Raw genomic sequence first — 21,860 nt, 5'->3', positions numbered from 1 at the left:
ACAGTCTCTTCAGCAAGATAAACATAAGACAAGATACAATAAACCTCCTAGAAGAAAATACAGGCAAAATATCTGACATACATCTCAGAAATGTTCCCTTAGGGCAGTCTACCCAAGCAATAGAAATAAAAGCAAGAATAAACAAATGGGACCTAAAGAAACTTACAAGCTTCTGCACAGCAAAGGACACCATATGTAAAAAAAAGACAACCTACAGAATGGGAGAAAATTTTTGCAAATGAAACTGACAAAGGCTTGATCTCCAGAATATATAAGCAGCTCAAATGACTTAATAAGAAACAACCAAATAACCTAAACCAAAAATGGGCAGAAGACCTAAACAAGCAATTCACCAAGGAAGACATACAAATGATCAATGGGCACATGAAAAAATGCTCAATGTCACTAATTATCAGAGAAATGCAAATCAAAACAACAATGAGGTATCACCTCAAACCAGTCATAATGGCCATCATTCAAAAATCCACAAATGACAAATGCTAGAGAGGCTGTGGAGAAAGGGGAACCTCCTACACTTCTGGTGGGAATGCAGTTTGGTGCAGCCACTGTGGAAAAGAGTATTGAGTTCCCTCAAATGTCTAGGAATAGACTTGCCATATGACCTATGAATCCTGCTCCTGGGCATGTATCCTGAAGGAACCCTACTTCAGGATGACACCTGCATCCCAATGTTCATAGCAGCACTATTTACAGTAGCCAAGACATGGATATAGCCTAAATGTCCATCAGCGGATGACTGGCTAAAGAAGTGGTATATTTATACAATGGAATACTACTCAGCCATATAAACTGACAATATAGGGCCATTTGCAGCAACATGGATGCTCCTGGAGAATGTCATTCTAAGTTAAGTAAGCACGGTAAGAAGGAATAAAGACAAGTTACCCACAGGTACAGTTATTTTGATTAAAATATCCACACAGAAAGCAAGTCACCCTCACGACTGCTGCCAGGAGGAGCATCTGAGTGTAATAGCCCAGCCAAGCAAAGTAGATTCCGAACTTCTCTCCTTAGAATTTCCTGCAGAAAGACAGACGGAAGTTTCAGAAGACACAAATAATCACTCTGTAGCTTCATCCTCATGTTAATTTATTTTTTCTTTTTTGGGGGGCATAATTAGGTTTATTTATTTGTTTTTAAATGGAGGCATTGGGGATTGAACCCAGGACCTCATGCATGCTAGACATGCACTCTACCACTGAGCTATACCCTCCCTCCATCATATTAATTTCTGATTCTAAATCAAGGGGGCTTTAAGTTTAAACCTCCGACTCAATTCACTCTTAAAACATATCCGTTTTCATAGCAGCCCCCAAATTCTACCATGAAATAAGAAGTGTTTTATGTATCATAGAAGTACAGATCACTGGCTCACCTGCTGAAGAGAGATAAATGAGAACAGAGCAAAGGAGGGGATGAGGCCAACTCGAGAGCAGATGCAGGGGATCATCACCACTCACTGGACAGTCTGGCACATTCAACAAATCCCCCCAAAAATCATTCTTAACAGGCTTGACACAAGTGGACATCAACAAGTGGCTCAGTCATCTGCTCCTGCCTTATCTCGGGAAAGTCCCTGGAGCAAATGCATCATAAACCACAGATAATAAGGAAATGGCTGATAATGATAACAACTGCGAGTGCAATGTCTGTCTGACAAAATATTTATAAAACTCATTGACATTGAGGGAATGGGAGAGGGCAGGAGGGATGTGGCTGAGGAAGACATTGCCCTGTATTCTTTGTATCTAGCACGTCTGTTGTTCCTAGGTTTTAAAACCTTTTCTCAGTTAATCTGGAGTAGATGGAACAGGCCAGGGAGGCAAGATTAGAAGAAAGGAGGCAGGGCATGAAGTGGTGCCAGGCTGATCTTAAAAGGGAGACCGACACAGACAGGCAGACACAGAGGGTTTAGGGATGAGGTGGAACAATGAGACGGCAGCTCAGGTGTGTCTTGCTGTTGCTGATCCTTCCCTCAACTGGCTCACTGATGATTCGGCAGTGCTGGGTAAAACCTGTGGATTTCCTCAGCTCTGAGTTCTCTCTGAGGCTTCCGGCTCAGTCTGGAGCTAAGATGAGTTCCGTGGGCTTAGCCTAAGGAGGACTCAGCTCTGAGAATAGCCTGGAATCCTGGAAAACTTCACGCAGGAATCCCTTGCGCTGGACCAGTGCTCATAGAGCTGCTGTGAGACCAGCTCCATCGTCAGAGACATGGGCGTGGACCATTCCATGGGGAAAAGGGCTGAGACTGATGCCAAATCAGATAGGAGCGACAAAGTGTGTTCATTCTTATGTAACTGGGCTTTGTGGCCTGCCTCACTGGTGGCAGGCTTAGGATGGTGTCTGGCAGAGAAAACCCTGGCAATGGGTTTGAGATGTCTTGGACTTTCTTGTTAAGCTTTTTGTAATACATTCTTATCAACTATCCATCCTGAAAATGCCAAATTCAAAACTGAAAGAATGTTAGAAGTTGCCTGCTCTAACTGCCCAATGGTAAACACACCCTGCTACAGTTAGAGAGCTGGTCAGGCAGCCTCTGCCTGGATATTTACAGTGACGGGGAGTTCATTACTTCCAAAGGTTACAAGTCGGCAGGAAGGTCAGACAGAATTTTTGAACCTTAAACAGATGTCTGCCTCCTAGTCCTTGCTGAAATGCAAGGAATAATGAGGATCCCTTCAAATGTAGTTTTGCTGATTGTTATCTCTCTCTGCAAAAGCACCCCAATTCTTAACATAAATTTTTCAAAATTCAGCTTTGATTTCTTTTTATCAAACTAATGCCATACATTCAATAAAGAGTCAAACAGTTCTCGAACACCGATTGTAAAAAGGAGCAGTTCCCAACAACTGCCCCATTTCCTGGCCAGAAACAACCACGTTCAGCTCCTACTGCTGACTCTTGGAATACTTACTCCCTTTCTCTGACTAATATCCTTGTAACACAGCCTAATAACTTTTTCAGCTTTATGTATCACCTATTTAACTTTCTATTTTGGAAAATGAGGGTTCAGATCTCTTTCAAACCCCATCTCATCTACATACCCAAACCTTCTTTCTTCCAACCTTTTAATACAGTTACATTATAATTTTCATCAGCTCAGTATCCTTGCTTTACATTATTATTACTCTGTACAGACTATTCAAAGCTGTAGCAATTTGTGCTAGTCTTACCTTTTCTTCCCTACTTTGTTTTCCTGGAGTTAATAATTGTCTTGGTAGTTCATAGCTTAGATTTCTGTGTACTTAACAATTCAACCTCAGACCTTCTCTTAACGAACAACTTTCACAATACTTTCCAATACATTGTCTACAAATTTCATCTCCTTGAATAAATCTCTTCAGATCTCCTTCCACATGGATTAACGACATGCTAGTCTTGTCACAGAGCTCAAGGGGCCACTAGTGGGAAGTAACAAGGGAATACATGGACCAGGAGCAGGGAAAAGATCAACATAATTGCCTTAGCAATACATACTTAAAATAGTGGGAAAATTGTTTTCTTTACAAACACAAACACACACACAAACCCCAAAAGCCCATAAAGAATGATTAAAAAGCGGTCAAACCCATTGCCCTGCCTTCAAATTCTGTATAACACAAAACAAAAATAACAGAAGGAAGATATCAAATAAATATGAATCTCAACTGGGATTGGGTACACTCAGTGGCAGAGTGTGTGCTCAGCATGCATAAGGTCCTAGATTCAATCTTCAGTACCTCCATTAGAAAAAAAATTAAAAAGAAAAAAAATTATCAATTTTAAATATTTACATATTAACAAATATCCTCCTTTAAAACTGTGTTCTAAAGGATAACCCGGGTTAAGGAGAAAGTGCCTCTTCGTGACTGATCCTGCTGATAATTGAGGGAGGAAATTAGAGTATGACCACATGAAATAAAATTCCTTATGAAATAATGATCCCGGGTGACAATCATTTTTGGCTGCTGTCATCACAAAAAAGAGAGTCAACTGTAATATTATGTACCTTATGACAGGAGTACAAAACTTCACATAAAAAATATTTTTGCACAAAGTTGAACCTCAATCAGACCAAGCTTTTAGGGGAGGATTAAATCACTTAGCTAAAGCCAATACATAGGATGGAGAAACAAGTCTAACACCATAGGGGAGAATGAAATCAGCCAAACAGGAAATAGAGAAACCCCTCAGCAATTTCAAGGAAAATGAGAAACAGGAAAATTATAGATTAGAACACACTTGAGAGATATGCTAGCTGCAATGTCTGAATCTTGTCTGGATCTTGATTTCAACCCCAAAACTACTTAAAAGTGTATTTTTGTGACAAGCAGGGAATTATTTTGTAACCCTAAAAAAAAGAATATTCCAATTTTATTTGAAAGAGACCTTGTCATTTCACTAATGAAAGGTTAAGCTATGTAGGATTGTCTTCAAAATGACCCCATAGTGGGGGAGGGGAGGAGATGGAGATGAAAGATGCAACAACAGTGACTCTGAGTTTATAATTCTGGAGCTGGGTGACTGATACAGGCAGGCTGGCTGTACTGTTCTCTCTATTTCTGTACATGTTTGAATCTTTCCATAAAATGTGAAACAACAAATAGACTTCAGTGTTTTAAAACCCTCACTTTGAAGGTTAAGAGGTTTGCCCAAGTAGATGGGCAACTGCATGGGGCACTGAGAAAAGAAAGAACAGACACCTGGCTCCAGACCGACCTGGGGCTACCTTGACCCTCCTCTTCTCCTAACCATCCACAGCCAGCCCATAACTGCATCCTGTCAGCCCCACTCCCCAAACGCATTCCTCATTGGCTCCCACCATCTCTCATCTGGCCCAATCCAAGAGCTTCCTACCTGGCCTCCCTGCTTCCTGAGTCCCTGCTATACATTCTCCACATTATCTTTGCAAAATGTGAATGAGAGAAAATTACTTTAGTGCTTAAGCTATCATGACTGCTTCTCACTGCGCTTAGAGTCTACACTCCTTTCCGTGCTCCTGATGCCCTTCTAAACCTCGCGTCTCATCACTCTCACCAGCGCTGGCTCCAGTATCTCCTCAAACCTGCTGAGCACATTTGTGCCTCAGGGCCAATAGACAAGCTGCCTCTATTCCATGGGTGACTTTTCCCAGATCTTCAAATTCCAGCCTCCTTTTCACCATCTCAGCTCACATGTAACCTACTCAAAGATAACTTTCTTAACTCACTTCCCCCCAAGACTCCCATCTCAACACTGTGTTATTTCTTCATTTCAATCTGACATTGTTTCCTTATTTGCCCGATTATTTTTGTTTTCTCGGTTGTCCTTGGCCTGTATCCCCCCAGCAGCCTTGCCCAAACAGCATAAGCTCCCGGGGAGCAGCCAGCGCTGGTGCTCTGAGAAGACACATGCTGAGCACGACATTACAATCACGTGGTGTAGTGAAACGGTGTCGAACAGCAGATACAGAAAAGCAGTGAGAATTTCTCTCTTATTTTATAATTTAAATGAAATATAACATTTACTCCTATTTAATGAAGAATTTGGTAGGTCTTTTTTCCCAGTTCCTAGGCAGCAACCGCTAAAGCTTCCAAATTTCCCAAGATAGGAGTGTCTATGCTATTCATGGTGGAACCTTGGATGGCTTGTGTTCATGAGATGACTCAGGATGGGGACTGGCCAGCCAGAGACACCAACCATGTGGTTAGAGGAGTGGGGCTTTAAGCTTTGTGACAAGTGAGTGGCCACCAGGAGAGGAAGGGGCTCAAAGTTTAGGGCTAAGGAAAGGTTTGACTTACAGTTAGGGTTTGGGTTAGCCATGTCGGTAGTGACCCAATAAATCATGGCTTTGTAATAAAGCCTGCAGTAAAAACTTGGGGCAACGAAGTTCAGAGCTCCTGTGAGCTTCCTGGTTGTTAACACTCTTGGAGGACTGTCACACTCAGATGCCATGAGGACAACCCTGAGCCCTTCCCACTGGAGTGCTCTCCACAACAGCTCACCTGATGAGACCTAAGGGCTGCTGCTTGTCTGTGCTTCGAGGAGGAGCCCATTCCCTGTACAGAAGGCCCTGATCGCTGGGGCAGCTGAAGTCCTCTGATGGAGGTTGAAGTGGCACTGGGAATCAGAAGCAAACAGGTGAGTGTCACTGTCACAAAATGTTCACATGTTCTGTTGATAAAATCTGGTGCTAATACTTCATTGTCATTTGTAAATAAGGGGCCCTCACTTGCCAGGAGGGATGGAGGTACCATATAATTTTTCATAATTCTCACCCAGGATTAATATTAACCCCTTGAGGGTCATTTGCAAACGTGGGTGGAAAGGAACGCTTAGATGTCACAGTCCTGGGACCACCTTGCAGATGCTTAATGTCCTACAACCGGGCCAGTCTTCCACAGCAAAAATCTAGGCCACCCAAGTGCCCAAACTGCTGCAGTGGAGGGACACCTGATGGTCCAGCCCCCTCTATGGGCACCCAGAGGAACCTGGACTCTGGCAGGTTAGGGGCAGGGTCAATTCTAAAACCCAGGCATTTTTGTCCCCACAATTCAGTAGTTATTTGGTGACAGCAAATGGAATATAAACAACAAAGTAACTTGACATGATGTCATATATTTAGCTTACTCAAGAAACAAAGTTTAAATCCAGTCATTCTCCTTCCCACCTGACCTACTTTCCTTTCTCTTGTACTAGCACCAGATTATTACCCACCCAGCCTTAACATGGGTCCTGACTCCACTTACCTCCCTCCCAAACACCACATGAGATGATTCCTCAACCTGGATGTGGGACCAGCAATTACAAGAAGCTTTAGTGGAAAAGAACTGGTTATGCACAGATGCCAACTAAACACTGTAGAATCCTGGTGTCCCACATTAGTAATCATGACAGCTGTTTGCAAGTGTCCCCAAAGTTCATTTAAGACTCTCACTGCTAATTTTGCTGGGACATAAATATGAAACATGTGGACTGCTGGGCTGGACTGCTAAGCTGGGTCTCTAATCCAGGAAGCTCAGTGTCTGCTCCCTGCACCCAGCTCCCTGTTCTGTTCATGCATGTGCATCAAGAAGCTGTTTAATGTCCATTTTAATATCTTAAACAGTGCATTTCAATATTGTCTTTATCCACAAATACGTGTACCACACAGTAGTAATGATCAATCTTAGTATTTGCTTTCTTTGGTCTTAGAGAGTCAGATAAACAGATAGCAAAGATAACAAAGTCATAGAGGGCTATAATATAGTATTTCCTTTATTTCAATGACAAGATTTATTTAAAGAGCTTAGATATAACATCCTTGCATTTATGGCATCATTAAGCATCTGAAGCTGTTACATTATAAAAACTTCATTTCTAGCGAGATGTTATCAGTTAGAGAAGCGCTCGTAAATTTGAGGGGTTGCTGTCATCTCAGACGGAGTCCCTAAAAAATGTCAGCAATCTGCAGTATTGCCATCATGACAAGAACCCAGACAGATGAAATTTGGAAAGCCCTGTGGCTTTCTAGTGCACAGACATAAAATGTTATTTCAGAGGGAAAAGCCTGAATTACAGAAAGTGATAAATGAAATGGTCTAACATGCATTTCTCTTTCAAAGAACTAATACGTCTTTTGTCGATAATAACATCTGTCAGTAATTATGAAAAGAGCTGACAGATGCATAGTACTTAATATAAGCCAGGGCTGTTGTATCACTGACACAGATTCATTAATCCCCATAGCATCTCTACGAGGTTGGTACTACAATTATCCCCATTTTATTGGTGAGGAACTTGATAGACACAGAGGGTAAATGACATTTACAAGGTCGACAGCGAGAAACCAACACAGGTGTTCCAGCTTGAGTCTACGCTCTTGGCCACTTCTCTTTTTTTTTTTTTGGTGGTGGGGAGATAATAAGGTAGTTCTGGTGGGGGAGGGGAGGTAATTAGGGTTATATGTCTATTTTAGAGGACGTGATGGGGGCTGAACCCAGGACCTTATGCTTGCTAAGCATGCGCCCCATCACTTGAGCTGTGCCCTCCCCTCTAGAGTCTATGCTCTTAGCTTCTAATCCTCACTGTCCCACATGGTAACTGTGGGGGAAGTACAGTTCGTTCATTCATTCGCTCGTTAAACTCAGCCTTCCCAGTGCCTGAGATTCAGCAGTGAACAAGACAACATGCTTCCTGCCTTAAATGAGCTTGTCGCCTCCTGATATATTATCTTCATTTTACCCAGGAAGAAACAAGGTCAAGAAGATTAGCCTTTTCCTGTTAACACCGGAGGATACATGAGGTGCTTTATTTCAATTCTGCCATTTGACTTACACCATGGGGAGGGAAAGCTGCCTTGCAAATCCTGGAGCTCACAAACCTGTTAATCCTGAATTTTTTTTAACACTGTCCCTTACTTGATACTTGATCTGAGAAAGGATGAAGTAAACCTAAAAATGTTCTAAGAGAGCTTGTGGCTTATACAAGGTAACTAACCAGCCACTGTTTACTATCCTAACAGGAATCTGTAGGCATATTTCTTTTCTTTCTCTTTTTTCCTTTTTATGGGCAGCTTTTAAAAACCAAATCAAACCAACCAAACCAAATCACTGATAATTCAACAGCAGGTTCTAAATCACCCCCAAGACAGCAGCTAAACTCGGTTTAGACTTACAATGCGGTTTCTGGTGGTTGGATTGGAGAATGTATCTCTATGCTGAATATAAAAGTCATTCACGGAGCTCTTCTCAAATAGGGCAAAGAAAAGCTCTTGTTCCGGTTGTTGATACTTTCATCCACTTGGAGGACTTTCATAAAACATCTCAAGTTATCAAAGGCTGAGGACCGGGTTTTCAGATCATTGGGCTTCAGAGGCAATATTATGTGCAGCATCTCAGCGTATGTACAGAACACCTCCCACAGGGGGTGTACTTTTGCAAATACAAGCTTGTCATCCAAAACCTACATTGGGAGAATGAAAACACAAACCGGGAAAGTATTTTCACATTTTTAGTACACAGATTTTTCTTACGTTGCTGGTAGTTAAAGCACTTGTGTAAACACACACATATGTCACACTGGTAAAAGTGAAGATATAATAAAAATAGATTTGCAATCCATCATACATTTTTGCCTTAAAGATAATTTCTTTGTTGAAATTACTGAAAAGTTATTTAAAATCCTTACAGTTCCTTCGTAAAATAACCAATGTTTTAGATGAAGAAAAGCAAACTTGTTAATTTTTAGTCCAAATTAGTAACTAAAAATAGAAACACCAAAATATTCTTTGCAGTGGTATTGTAATGACAATTTTTTAAATTTCTGAAACCTAGGACTATTTACATATCTGTTCAATATAGTGTTAAACAGCCATTAAAAGGGATTTAAAAGATTTATATTTATTGATATGGAATATATAATAAAAGGAGAAAGTAAAAAAATGTGAAATGATAATTTTCCTTTTTGGAAGGGAAAAATATCTTCATTTGAACAAAAAAAGTTTAGAAGGATTTTATGATTCTTTATGTATAATTAAGGTACAGATGATTTTTAATTCCATTGTTCTTTCATTTTCAATTTTGGGGGGAAACTTTTTATAATAAAAAAATCTTTAAAAATGTTCTTGCATAAATACATTAATAGATATATTTATGACTATATTCTCTGGCTATTAAAAAAGATCTCCTAACTGTAGATCTGAAACATACATTCCATAATGCAGATTCTGAGTGACTCGCCTCCCAGCCCACAGCGAAGGCACGGCTAGTGTGACATGTTTCAAATACCATTCCAAGGAACATGCAGGCTCCCAGCCAATGGCTGCAAGGGGACTGACACTGATCTGGTTGCTCCCAGCTGCAGACCATCACAGATGAGGTTAGATCCACAGGCTCATGTTTTCTCTGTCAAAAGAAATCAGAAAATGTTAGGCTTTTACTTTCACCAGGGAACAAGAAGTTGTTTTTTTATGCAAAAAAATAACAACAAACCAATTTGAACCTGATGAAAAGACATTTACTCAAAACAGCACAGTAGCAATGAAAGTGTTCTGGCAGACAGGGACTTGTTGGATTCCTGTGAGTGCTGGACTCCTCACATGGAATTTCCTTGGCACTCCAGAAGGCCTGTGGTTGTCCTCATGGGTTTGTGGCCATAAGTGGTGCACAAAAGTCTCTGGCTTTGCCACAATTTCAAAGCCTTTTTGGCTTATGAAAGGTTTTGTCCTCAAATGGAGTTTTCTTGAGTCCAGTCACTGATGTCATTTACCAGAGTTACAGTCCAGATCTGATATTCTAGACTCTTAATATCTTGCAGACATTCAAATGGTTCAGGTTTGGATGTGTATTCACCTCTGCAGGCCTGGACCAAGTCCGATAAAGACACCCGGACAAGTTCAGCAAAATAAAAAGAAATTTTCCTCTCTGCAAGACTGAAATGTCTGTGAAGCTATAAAAACATCTGCACCTACAAAAATAGGGAACCAACTCATCAATAACATATCTATCCATAATGCATGGACATTCAAAATAAATACTGTATTTACTCCTTTTAAATTCTATCTGGTTTTTGCCAAACTGTGTCCTAAACTGAAAGGAAGGTAGGTAAATGTAGAGAATTTTTTACCTTTTAAGGAAAAAGGAACCCTCCTACTCGATTGGTGGGAATGTAAATTGGTGCAGCCTCTATGGAGGACAGAAGAGAGGTTCCATAAAAAAATGAAAATAGACTTCCGTGTGATCCAGCAATCCCATTCATGGGTATATGTTTGGAGAAAAATTTAATTCAAAAAGACACATGCACCCCAATGTTCACAGCAGCACTATTTAAAATAGCCAAGACACTGAAACAACCCAAATGTTCACTGACAGATGACTGGATAAAGAAGTTGTGGTATATTATATATATATATATGTGTATATATACATGTATACATATATATACACACACATATATACATACCATGAACACACACACAAATGGAATACTGTTCAGCCATTAAAAAATAAAATAATGCCATTTTCAATAACATGGATGGACCTACAGGGTATTATGCTAAGTGAAATAAGTCAGAGAAAGATAAACAAATATTCTATGTATTAACTTATATGTATATCTAAAAAATAAAACAAATTAATGACTATAATAAAACAGAAATAGACTCACAGGTACACAGAACAGACTTGTGGTTACCAATGGGGAGAAGGAGAAGAGGGGAGGCAGGAAGGGGTTAGGGGATTGAGAGGTAAAAAGTACTACGTATAAAATGGATAGGTTACAGGGCTGTATCATACAGCACAGGGAAATATAGCCATTATTTTATGGTGACTTTAAATGGAATATAATCTATGAAAATGTTGAGCCTCTATTTTGTACACCTGAAACTAATATGATGTAAATCAACGACTCAATTACAAAATTTTTAATCAAAGTTTTCTTTTCATATTATTTGCAATAAGTTAGAAGCCAGCACTCTCAATAGAAACATAGTGCAAGTCACAATTTTCCAGTAATTCCATTTAGAAAATAAAAAGCAATAAGTGAAATTAATTCCAGTAATAATTACATTTATCCCAAAATATCCAATACACTATCATTTCAAAAGTGTGATTGACACTTTTAAAACTTATTAATAATATTTTACATTATTTTTGTTGTACGAAGTCTTGAAAATCTATTATGTATTTTCCACTTATAGAACATCTCAATTCACAATAGCCACATGTGGCTCGTGGCTACCATACTAGACAGACCAGATTACACCATTCACACTTCTGATAAATTAGCTGCTCTTTCTTATTTAAAAAACTTGCAGAAAAGGGTTTAGATATGGCCTCTATCAAACAAAGCAACCGTGACGGTTGGGGATTATCTTCATTATAAAGTGAAAAATAAAGGTAAGAGAGCCATGCTTACACGTATGTTAATGTAACAATACCTTCTTAATTCATTCAGGACTTTACAATCTTTCTTCATATGCCAAGGATTCACTGTCACTGCGCAATGTTTTTCACTATTATCATCTTCGTGATTGAGAGGCTTCTGATGACCCTGCTTTGCGCATCTGTACATAAATTAACAAAACAGAGAAAAAGACCTTATTTAAGATAATTTAGGGGGGAGGGTATAGCTCAAGTGGACGATCATGTTCTTAGCATGCCCAAGGGCCTGGGTTCAATTCCCAGTACTTCTTCTAAAAATAAAATAAATAAATAAAAACCTAATTACCACCCCCCAGCAAAAAATTAATTTATTACTTTAATTAAAAGTTAAAAAAAGATAATTTAGTGCAGGCTTATCAGGCTACAAGAGCTACAATGAATGCCCCCACCCATTAATTTAGAAGAAGTCTCACAGTATTTCTCAACATAAAGGCTAAAATATAATTGAGAACACTTCCTGATGGTCAGAATCATTTTAACAAAAATGTAGATAATTACGTCCGTGGTGTCAAATTTCTGTAAGAGTTGGGCATGGAACATTTAGTAAAAGTGATTTTGCAGCTATCTTTGAAAGAAATGCTGAGAAATGATCTTTTCTGTTGGAAATTAGCCTGCTTTTAAATTCTTCAGTAGGCATACGTGTTTACAAACCAGGCAGGAACTGGATTATATTTTACATATACTTTAGAAACTGATTTGAATTTTGCCCTTTACCTGCAAGGCTATTTCTTAGGTAATAACATAAGCCCATTTCTTAGGTAATAACATAAGCAGGCCACTATACTAAATTTTTTTTCCCTGTTTGCTTAATCCTCACAACAACTCTGTAAGCTGCTATTATTACCCCCATATAACAGATAAAGAGCTTGAGGCAGAAAATAATTTGGGTAACTTGGTAAATGGTGGAGCTGGGTAAGACTGCAGCCAGTCTGACACTCAAGTCCATTCTTTTCACCAATGTCGGATACTGCTACCTACATTCAGCAATGACCGCTAATTTCATATTTAAGTGTGTCATTTCAAAAAGTGCAAAGCTATATTAGTACTGCTGTGTAAATTATCCGTTTGAGATGTGATTGCCAAAAAAAAAAAAGAAATAAAATCAGGGTGCCACTGAGGGGAGGGCAAACTGCATATGGACGGACACAAGGGGACTTTATGAGGACAAAGTTGCACAAATCTAGAAATAGATAAAATGGCTGACTTGTACAATTATAATGTGTGAATTTTATGGCCTGTAAATTACACCTTAATACAGCTATTAAATTAAGAAACTGGGATACCAAATTAAGACTAAAACACATATATATATCACACAAAGAACAACAGGCAAATATCAATATTTACTGCACCATTTTCCTTCATGCAGCTTCCGATCCTCACCCGTTCCTGAAAGGATGATTCATTTTTAAAATAGTCTTTAAATTTATTCAGCAAATAATTTTTGACTGCCTACTATGTACCCAGGACTAGTCTAGGCACTTGGAATAGATCAATAAACAAAACAAAATTCCTGTCCTCACGGAGCTTGGTTGGAGTCTAGCTGGGATGGGGGTGGAGATGACAATTCACACAACAGAGCAGCAGAGGAGGTGGCATGTTAGGAAAGAGGAACCTTGGAAAAATCAAAAAAGGGCAAGGTAAAGAGAGTTGAGGGTATGGGATGAGGGTGATGTTGTATTAAATACCAGAGCAGGCCACACTGAGGACTGAGGTTAGAACTAAGACTTGGAGGTAAGAAGTCCCAGGTGGACGGAATAACCATCACCAAGGGCAGCGCACACCTCACATGTTCCAGAATGGGGACACGGCTGGAGCTGCGGAGAAGGGTCAGTGCAGGTCCTTCATGGCCTTGGAGGACGTTGTAAGGACTGTGGCTTTTACCCAGAGTGAAATGGGGAGGCACTGCAGAAGGACGACACTATCTAACTTAGGTTTTCGAGGCTCACTTGACTGCCGGGTGAGAATAGTCAAAACGGGTCAGAGATGAAAGGTGGGAAGCCTCTGAAAAGGGCTGTGCAGGGGGAGAGGACAGTGGCTCAGGGCAGGGAAGCAGCAGTCGAGGCAGGAGCCATGGTGAGAAGTGGCTGGGTTCTGGATATGGTTTAAAGGCAGTGTTAAACCAGATCTATTGACAGAATTCATGTGGTATGTCAGTGAAAGTCAGAGTAACTCTAAGCTTTTTAACCCAAGCAGCTGGATGGATTAAGTTTCCACTAACTGAATGGGGGAGGTTGCAGGAAGAACCAGTTTGGGGGGTAGGAGAACAAAGGGCTCAGTTTTTACACATGTTGCTTTTAAGATATCAGAGTTTCAATTGAAGGTGTCAAATCAGTAGAAGATTGTAAGAGTCCAGAGTTGGAGAGAAAAATTCTAGCAGGAGACAGAAATGTGGGAATCATGGGTCACACAGGTGGCACAGGAAGACATGAAACCCAGGTAGTCAAACATTAAGATAACCTGGCATTAACCATAGAAGTTGTCCTTGAGGGCCTGCCTAGTAGGTGTGGATATCAGTCCTAATTCCTGACCACTCGAGTTTTAAAAAGCAACTTACAAATGAATTCGTGCAAGACACTGCCTCCAGTGGGTGGGTCCAGAGCTGGAGTGGGAGAATTGGATGGTGCACGCTACTCCCTACGGTAGAATGTGTGTGTGTGTACACATGTGTGTGTGCGCAGGGGGATGAGATACACCTGGCTTAAGAAAAAGAGCAAGTAAGTCTAGAAGCTGAAAGATGAAAGAACATCCAGATATGGTAGAGGGAACAGGGGAAACACCGTGTACTGTAAGACATATGCCCATAATGCCATTTCCCACCATCCTTTCATCAGGAACACAGTTGGAAAGGGGGGAATTATGTAGATACGTGTGATGTACACAAACTTTCTGACTATGTAACACTGAATATCTACATATGTAGCAAGTTAATGATATTTATATCTGCTTCAAATTTAAAAACAAGTTCACAACAGAGGGAAAATAAAATACTGAGGACTGGTAGAAGTATCATAGAAGGCCTTTCAATGCTCAGAATGGAAGCAAAAGCAGCTTCACCCCACAAAGAATGTCAATAAGAGTCAAGAATGTTTATATTTGCTTAAGAAATTGAGAGTTACAACTTCCTGCTTTAAAGAATTAACATAAGACAGATACCACACTATAAGCAACGTCTATACTGGAGATTTCTTAAAGCTATTTTAGTTCCTGCTTGTTCTGATGTACTCCAGAAACTCTGCAAAGAAAACCTTCTATTCAAAGGCTTAAAGGAATAAAAAAAGAAATAACACTGCATTCTTTTCAGTGTTCTCTGTACTGAAAGTCAATTGCAAATGCAGCACCCTGCCACAGGTCTACATTTTTAACAATAAAGACCTTTGCGCAATTTTTCAATTGCTATGTGACTTTGGGTCAGTCTCTCACTAAGAAGCAGAATGGAGTACCAGAAAATGACACATCAGGTCTAAAACTACAGATGTGGGAGATGAACCTACACCAGGAAACAGCTAAGTGGGAGGGTAAGGTTTACCTTTGAAGTTACCGTAAGTGCAGTTACACCTGCTCCCTGCTTCCCCTGTGAAGTGAAGAGCTAGTCTTTTCCAGAAAAGCTCTCATTCTGAGAACTGTCTTCTTTAAAATATTCGGAGATTCTCTTTTAAGGTTCTTGCACTTTTAAGCCTTTCCCCAACTCTACATCCTATAACAAGTGTAAAAATTATCCTATAGCCTATTGTTACAGAACATACTCTACAAAAGCTGAGGTTTCCCGGGGTTTGGATCCCAGAACTCTGCTACCAGATAATCCTAAAGCTTTCCTTCCATAACAGACTCTTCTGCCAATTCCCAGCTGCGGGCAAATTCGGCTTCTCAGACCAGGTAACTTTCTAACTCTGCCTACGAACACTCTGCTGCCAGTAAAGGAACTCTCAGACAGAAAGCACACAATGCCCCTAGTGAGGGTTGCCTCCTTCAATCAATCAAGATGCCATCACCAAGCAAATATTTAAACCAACTGCAAAACCTCTGAAGACAACTTACAAACAATATACTTTCTATGGAGGCATACTATTTGCTCTGGAATAGTGATTTCCATTGGAAGGAACAAAGGACCACATGACCCAAGCAATTTTTTAAAACTGCACATAACCATCCCTCTTCACGTGAGGATTCAGGCAAGACGGTCTTACAGGCCTATGTGTAACAGAATGACAGCACCTCTAGGAGTAGGGTGAAAAGTAGCGAGGTAGACTTCTAGTGAAAGGGGGTGATGTAATAGGCCCCATCGCCCACTTACCTACCACCACAGGACAATCATCTCAGATCGAGAACAAACACTTTGGGAAACAGGTTGTTTATATTTTTATGGTATTCTGGTGGAAATAACGCCCTGAGTCATGTGAAGTTGTGGCTGCAAAACTGAACAGGGGACTGGACATTTTCACATTCAGGACAAAAGTAGCCCCTGGATAGCCACCATATCTGCTCTCCCCTTTGCCTGTTCACCCCAAAAGCTGCAGGACTCTCCTGCTTGCAATGACACCCACCACTTCTCACAAATTCTTGCAAAGTTCACATCAGCAGCTGGTGGTGTCAAAGTCGCCATTTGTACTGCTATGAAGTCCCTCCATTACTTTATATCCCTTCTATTTTCTCTGTTGTCTTCCTAGCTACACTTGCATCCACAAGATGGTTACCGCACTAACATTGCCTCTGTAATCAGTCCAGGATATAGGAAGTAGAGATTCAACTGTAACCAGTCCCAGAATACTTGTCATCCCACTCTAGTGTCCCAAAAAATACTCTGGCATCCCTCATCTCACTCAAAGAACCACTGCATTACTTAGAGGTTGTAAAATTAGAGGGCTTTCTCTACTGGGAAACACTGTGGCTTGTGGTAGAGTTGTGATTTCAGTTTTTGCAACTACTTACAGGCAAAAAGACATGGCCCGCAAATTTTCTTCAAGCGTTTGATATTTAAACTTTCATTAGATACAGAGCCGGTGGACTAACCGCAATCTATGAACATATGGTCATATTATCAAATAATGTTCATGTCTACCTTACAGACATGTAAGGACTTGGATTACACCTGCAGCCTCTAGGCCTTTAGAATTGGATGTGAAGCATCCTGTGAGATAAAAAACCTCCTATCCAGTCACAGAACACAATTACAGACAACATGACACTAATGTCACTGAATACTTTAGTATAGTCCATGTATGGTTAAGTTACATCTCCAATTTCTCAGAGCTGGAAAGGAGATGTCTAGAAAAGCTGGAAAAGCCCAATTACCAAAACAGCTCAAAAGTTAAAGCAGACTCCTGCACCTCCCAGAACAGAGGGCGGAGGGGGCATTGCCCACCACTCTGTCCTCCCCCAGGACGTGGCATGTGGGGAAGCAGGCAGGAATGGGTGGCTGGGACTCGGAGGTGGAGAGGTGATGAAAGCAAGAGTGGAACTGCTCTGGTCCTAGAACAACAGAGCTGTAAAAAGCTCGGCTTCAGTTCAACCAACTCCCTCTCCCACTTTCCCTCCCACCTACGTGACAAACAGAGCACAGCCAGGCACTTTCTGCCCATGACGGTGACTACTACCAGGAAAGGGACCAGGATAAAAGCATGTCCTATAAAAGATCAGTCTGATTTTAAGGCTATGTTATAAACAATGAACAGCACTCTCAGAGTGGGACACTTGTGAGGCGCTCAAGTAGGGAGGAGGAGGTTGAGGATCCATTTCCAGCACTTCCATGTCTTTTATCACTCCTATTTCTGACCTTTCCTTTGCCACTTTTTGTAGCACTGCCATCACTGGCAGGTAAAGGGGCAGCAATGTGACTTGGCCGTTTGGCTGATGGGGCTACATTTCCCAGCAGTGGAATGAAAAGGCACTGGAAGAGGATCAGCTGGAAGATGTGCACTGCGGTCCTGGCCTGTGCCAAACACTAACCAGGTGATCCTGGGTTAGGCTCTTAGTCTCTCTGGGCTTCCGGCTGTTTACTTATAAAATAAGGTTTTGTCATTACACAAATATATCCAATATGAAATGTAACGTGAAAGTCAAACATAATGACATCTCACCTGCTTGCCTCAGGGAACTGTACAAGCACTGAACACTATGTGAATGTAAACACAGTCTTAAGAAAACTATTGAGATAAAGCGCTAAACTGAACATGGAGATAAAGTTTTTTGGATTTTCTTGGCTTTCTTTTTTAACTGCAACACTGAATTAATAGTTATTAGCTATAATCCACACCACCACCACTGCGAATAAATAAAGAAGGCAAGCACTGCCTGGATGCCTGTTATTGCCCGATGCTAAGCAGGGTGAGGGGTATAAAGGAGGCTGAACAAGTGAGTCTTCTCCAGTTACCAGCTAAGTGAGGAGACACATTGGAAATCACCCAGGAATGGTACCAAGTCAGTACTCAAATCCAAGATTACAGGCTACTGATCATAAACAGTACAGGAATACAAAGAAGAGCTAGAAGTATTTGGAATAAATAGGGAAGACTCTATGAAGGGGATGGGGCTCCAACTAGTTCTCAGGGCAATTCTAATCTGTTTTAACTGAGGACTGGATAGGAAAAGGCTGGTGACTCCTGGTTTTTAATAAGGCACAGGTTACCCTAGGAGGCTAAGTTACATAATGATTGGAAAAAATAATGTAAGTCCAAAATGATGAAGGGTCGAGACTCCCTGGCTGAGATCTGGTTGTGTTAAGTCTTTGACTTGACTGTAGATGTTGGAGCACCAAAACTCTAGGTTGACTGAAAGGGGGGGAGAGAATATCCAAGAATTCAGCAGAAGGAAAAATTCATGTATCAGGGATGAAAGCTCTTCATCAGAGTATCAGCAATCAGAATAGACACTTGAAACCAACAACATACAGTTCAAGAAGCTGACAAAATGTGGAGGGTGGTGAGAGAAAGGCAAATCAAAGACCACTCCAAGCCTTTGTGTATTCAAGACCGGAAGAATGATTATCCCACTGAATAAGTGGAGACGCTGCAAGAAAAAAGATTATGAAATCAGCTTTAGACATGTTGAATCTGACGTATGAGCTAAGAGTAGGTTTTCTCTAAGAAGCTCAAAATTCAAAACTGAAGCACAGATGTTGAGTACAGACTTAAGATGCAGATGGACAAGACATGATAAATCTCCTAAAAGAAAACATAGGCAAAACATTATCTGACATAAATCTTAGCAACATTCTCCTAGGGTAATCTACCCAGGCAATGGAAATAAGAGAAAAAAATAAACAAAAGGGACGTAATTAAACTCATAAATTTCTTCACAGCAAAGACAACCATAAGTAAAACAAAAGGAAACAACAAACTACGAATGGGAGAAAATATTTGCAAATGATACGACTAACAGAGGCTTAATTTTCAGAATATATAAGCAGCTCATAGAACTTAATAACAAAAAAACAAACAACTCAATCTTAAAATAGGCAGAAGACCTAAACAAGCATTTCTCCAATGAAGACACAAATGGCCAATAGGCACATGAAAGAATGCTCGATATCACTAATAAACTGAGAAATTCAAATCAAAACTATAATGAAGTATCAGCTCCCATCAGTCAGAATGGCCATCGCTCAGAAGTTCATGAATGATAAATGCTAGAGAGGCTGTAGAGTGAAGGGTACCCTCTTACACTGCTGGTGGGAATCTAGTTTGGTGTAGTCATTATGGAAAGCATGGAAATCCCTGAAAAAACTAAAAGTAGACTTACCCTATGACCCAGCAATCCCACATCTGGGTATATAACTGGAAAGAACTCCAATGTGAAAAGATACCTGCACACCAGTATTCACAGCACCACTGTATACAAGAGCCGAGACATGGAGGAAAGCTAAATGTAGCAACAGATGACTGGATAAAGAAGTTGTGGCATATTTATACACTGGAATACTACTCTACCATGAATAGGACAAAATAAAACCATTTGCAGCAACATGGATGGAGCTAGAGATCATCATTCTAAGTGAAAGCAGCCAGAAACAGAAAAATACCAAATGATACCACTCATATGTGCAATGTAAAAAAAGAGAGAAAAAGACACTGTGAACTCATCTACAGAACAGAAACAGACTTGCAGACTTAGTAAACAGTCAAGGTTACCAGGGAAAGGGGATAGGAAGGGATAAATTTGGGAGTTCGAGATTTACAAATGTCAGCCACTATATATAAAAAGAGATTTTAAGTTAAGTTTCTTCTATATAGCACAGAAACCTATGTTCATTATCTAGCAATAACCTGTAATGAAAAAGCCGATACAGCCACCAACTGAGGAAGCAAGAGAAGAAAGGAGAGTTAGTTATGCTGGGCTAGAGCCGACTTCTAAAATCCTTGTCAGCCACTGAGGCTGCCCCGAGTACACTGAGCTTTCCTTCCAGGGACAGGCGGACATGACATGCGTCCTGCAAACCTGGGGCAGCAGAGGCCGTCCCCAGGTCTGGCCCTAGGGGAGATGGGAGCAAGTCCACCTGCTCCCCTTGGGGCAGCACCCCTCCCTGCAGCCCCCGCCACCTGACTGCACCACGCCTGCCTCTCAGGAAACCACTGACTTGAAAACAAGTGGTCCACGAACATGGGGCAGCGGCAGGGAGATGGGCAGCGACCTGGCAAGCTGGTAGATTTGCCCCCATCTCCCCCACGGCCTGTCAAGGGCTCGGCCTCTGCTGCTCCAGGCACGGTCCGCAGGTCAGCCTGCTCTCGGGAGGAGGGCACGGTGTGGTCAAAGGCAGTGGCGGGTTATGGGGTCTGCCCATGGGAGCCCTTGGATTTGCTTCAAACTCCCCAGCGCATGGCCTGAGCTTGGCCTCTGCTGCCTCAGGTTCGTGGAACTCAGGTTACAGGTCAGCCTGCTCCTGGAAGGCGGGTGCTGTGCTGTCAGGGAAAGGTGGCGGCTGCTATGGCGGGATTGGGGCTGCCCTGTGAGAGCGGGGGTTGCAACAATTTCCCGCTGCTGCTGCAGCCATCCCAGCACACTGATCGCACCGAGCCCATCTCCCAGGAGCAGACTGACCTGTAACCTGAGTCCCACTAACCTGGGTCTTTAGAGGCCGCCCCCAAGGTCAGGCCGCGGGTAAGATGGGAGCAAATCCAGGGGCTCTCATGGGGCAGTCCCCATTCCATCCGAGGCCCCGCGACCGCACCGCACCCGCCTGCCAGGAGCAGGCCATCGTCTGAGGGCCAGTCGGAGATGCTCTGGAACCGTCCACGCGCCCTCCCAACTCCCGGGGCTGTACCTGCTCTCCTAAACCCGGGTAGAAGCGGCGGCAAAAACGCGGTGTTCAGGAACTACTAATACCGGGGTTACCACGAACCACAGCGGCGGCTGGGACCCGCCTCTGGGTCCTAACGGGACGCGCGGCCGGGACCTCACCTCCGCACCCCTCCCTGGGCGCATCCTCAGCTGCACAGCACAGGCGTCACCCGCCGGGTCCCCGAGAAGCGCGCCCCTACCAGCGCCCTCTTAACTGTCCGGCAGCGGCAGCCGAGCCGCGGGCAAGCGGCGGCCCAGGCCCCAGGCCGTGTTCCTCTTCCAGGAGCTGGTCCAGGAGCAACCGGCTGCCGCCAGCTTCCACGCGTTCTGGGTGGGTTCCGGCGTCCGCGCGTCTGTCCGTCTGCGCGTGCGCGCCCCTCCTCCTCCCACCCGCAGCGCAAACTGCTCGGGTGGGTCTCCTGCTTTACCGGCCCTGGCCGCTGGGGCCGGGAGGAGCCAGGTGGGGCCCCTCCTGCTTGTCCCGCTGGGTCTCCATCCCCAGAGCCTTCACCCAGCCACCGACTGGGTCCTGGCACAGAACTAGAACCACGACTGCCCTAGGCTAGGCCTCACCCACCCAGCCCCACTTCCCCTGATCAACTTCCCCTCCCTGTTACTACCCTCCCACCACTGGCCAGGCCCAGTCTCCCACCAGACCTTGAAGACAGGGCTCCTTCTCCTCACACC

At 42.3% G+C, this 21,860-nt stretch overlaps 2 long non-coding RNA genes across 3 annotated transcripts in view; both read right to left on the bottom strand.

Annotated features, from left to right (window-relative positions):
• Window positions 1-8,829, bottom strand: part of LOC140694790 (uncharacterized) — a 36,609-nt gene extending 27,780 nt beyond the window's left edge. The window contains exons 1-3 of the long non-coding RNA XR_012070428.1: window positions 8,636-8,829; window positions 5,985-6,099; window positions 957-1,041 (exon numbers count right to left, since the gene is read on the bottom strand). This is a non-coding gene — a long non-coding RNA (uncharacterized lncRNA). The remainder of the gene's footprint in view (window positions 1-956; window positions 1,042-5,984; window positions 6,100-8,635) is intronic.
• An 860-nt stretch (window positions 8,830-9,689) lies between these two features.
• Window positions 9,690-21,489, bottom strand: LOC140694791 (uncharacterized). 2 transcript variants are annotated; one of them, XR_012070429.1, is made up of 3 exons: window positions 21,294-21,489; window positions 11,897-12,022; window positions 9,690-9,863 (listed from the first exon to the last, which is right to left on the bottom strand). It is a non-coding gene; the product is annotated as an uncharacterized lncRNA (long non-coding RNA). The 2 variants fall into 2 exon arrangements; XR_012070430.1 differs by having other exon boundaries at window positions 21,374-21,488.
• Between the last annotated feature and the right edge of the window lie 371 nt (window positions 21,490-21,860).

The sequence above is a fragment of the Vicugna pacos genome, unplaced genomic scaffold (assembly GCF_048564905.1).
Source record: "Vicugna pacos unplaced genomic scaffold, VicPac4 scaffold_104, whole genome shotgun sequence".
In the NCBI taxonomy this organism is placed as follows: Eukaryota; Metazoa; Chordata; class Mammalia; order Artiodactyla; family Camelidae; genus Vicugna; species Vicugna pacos.
The sequence above is the reverse complement of the archived record's forward strand: the minus strand, read 5'-3'. Positions and strand labels throughout refer to the sequence as shown.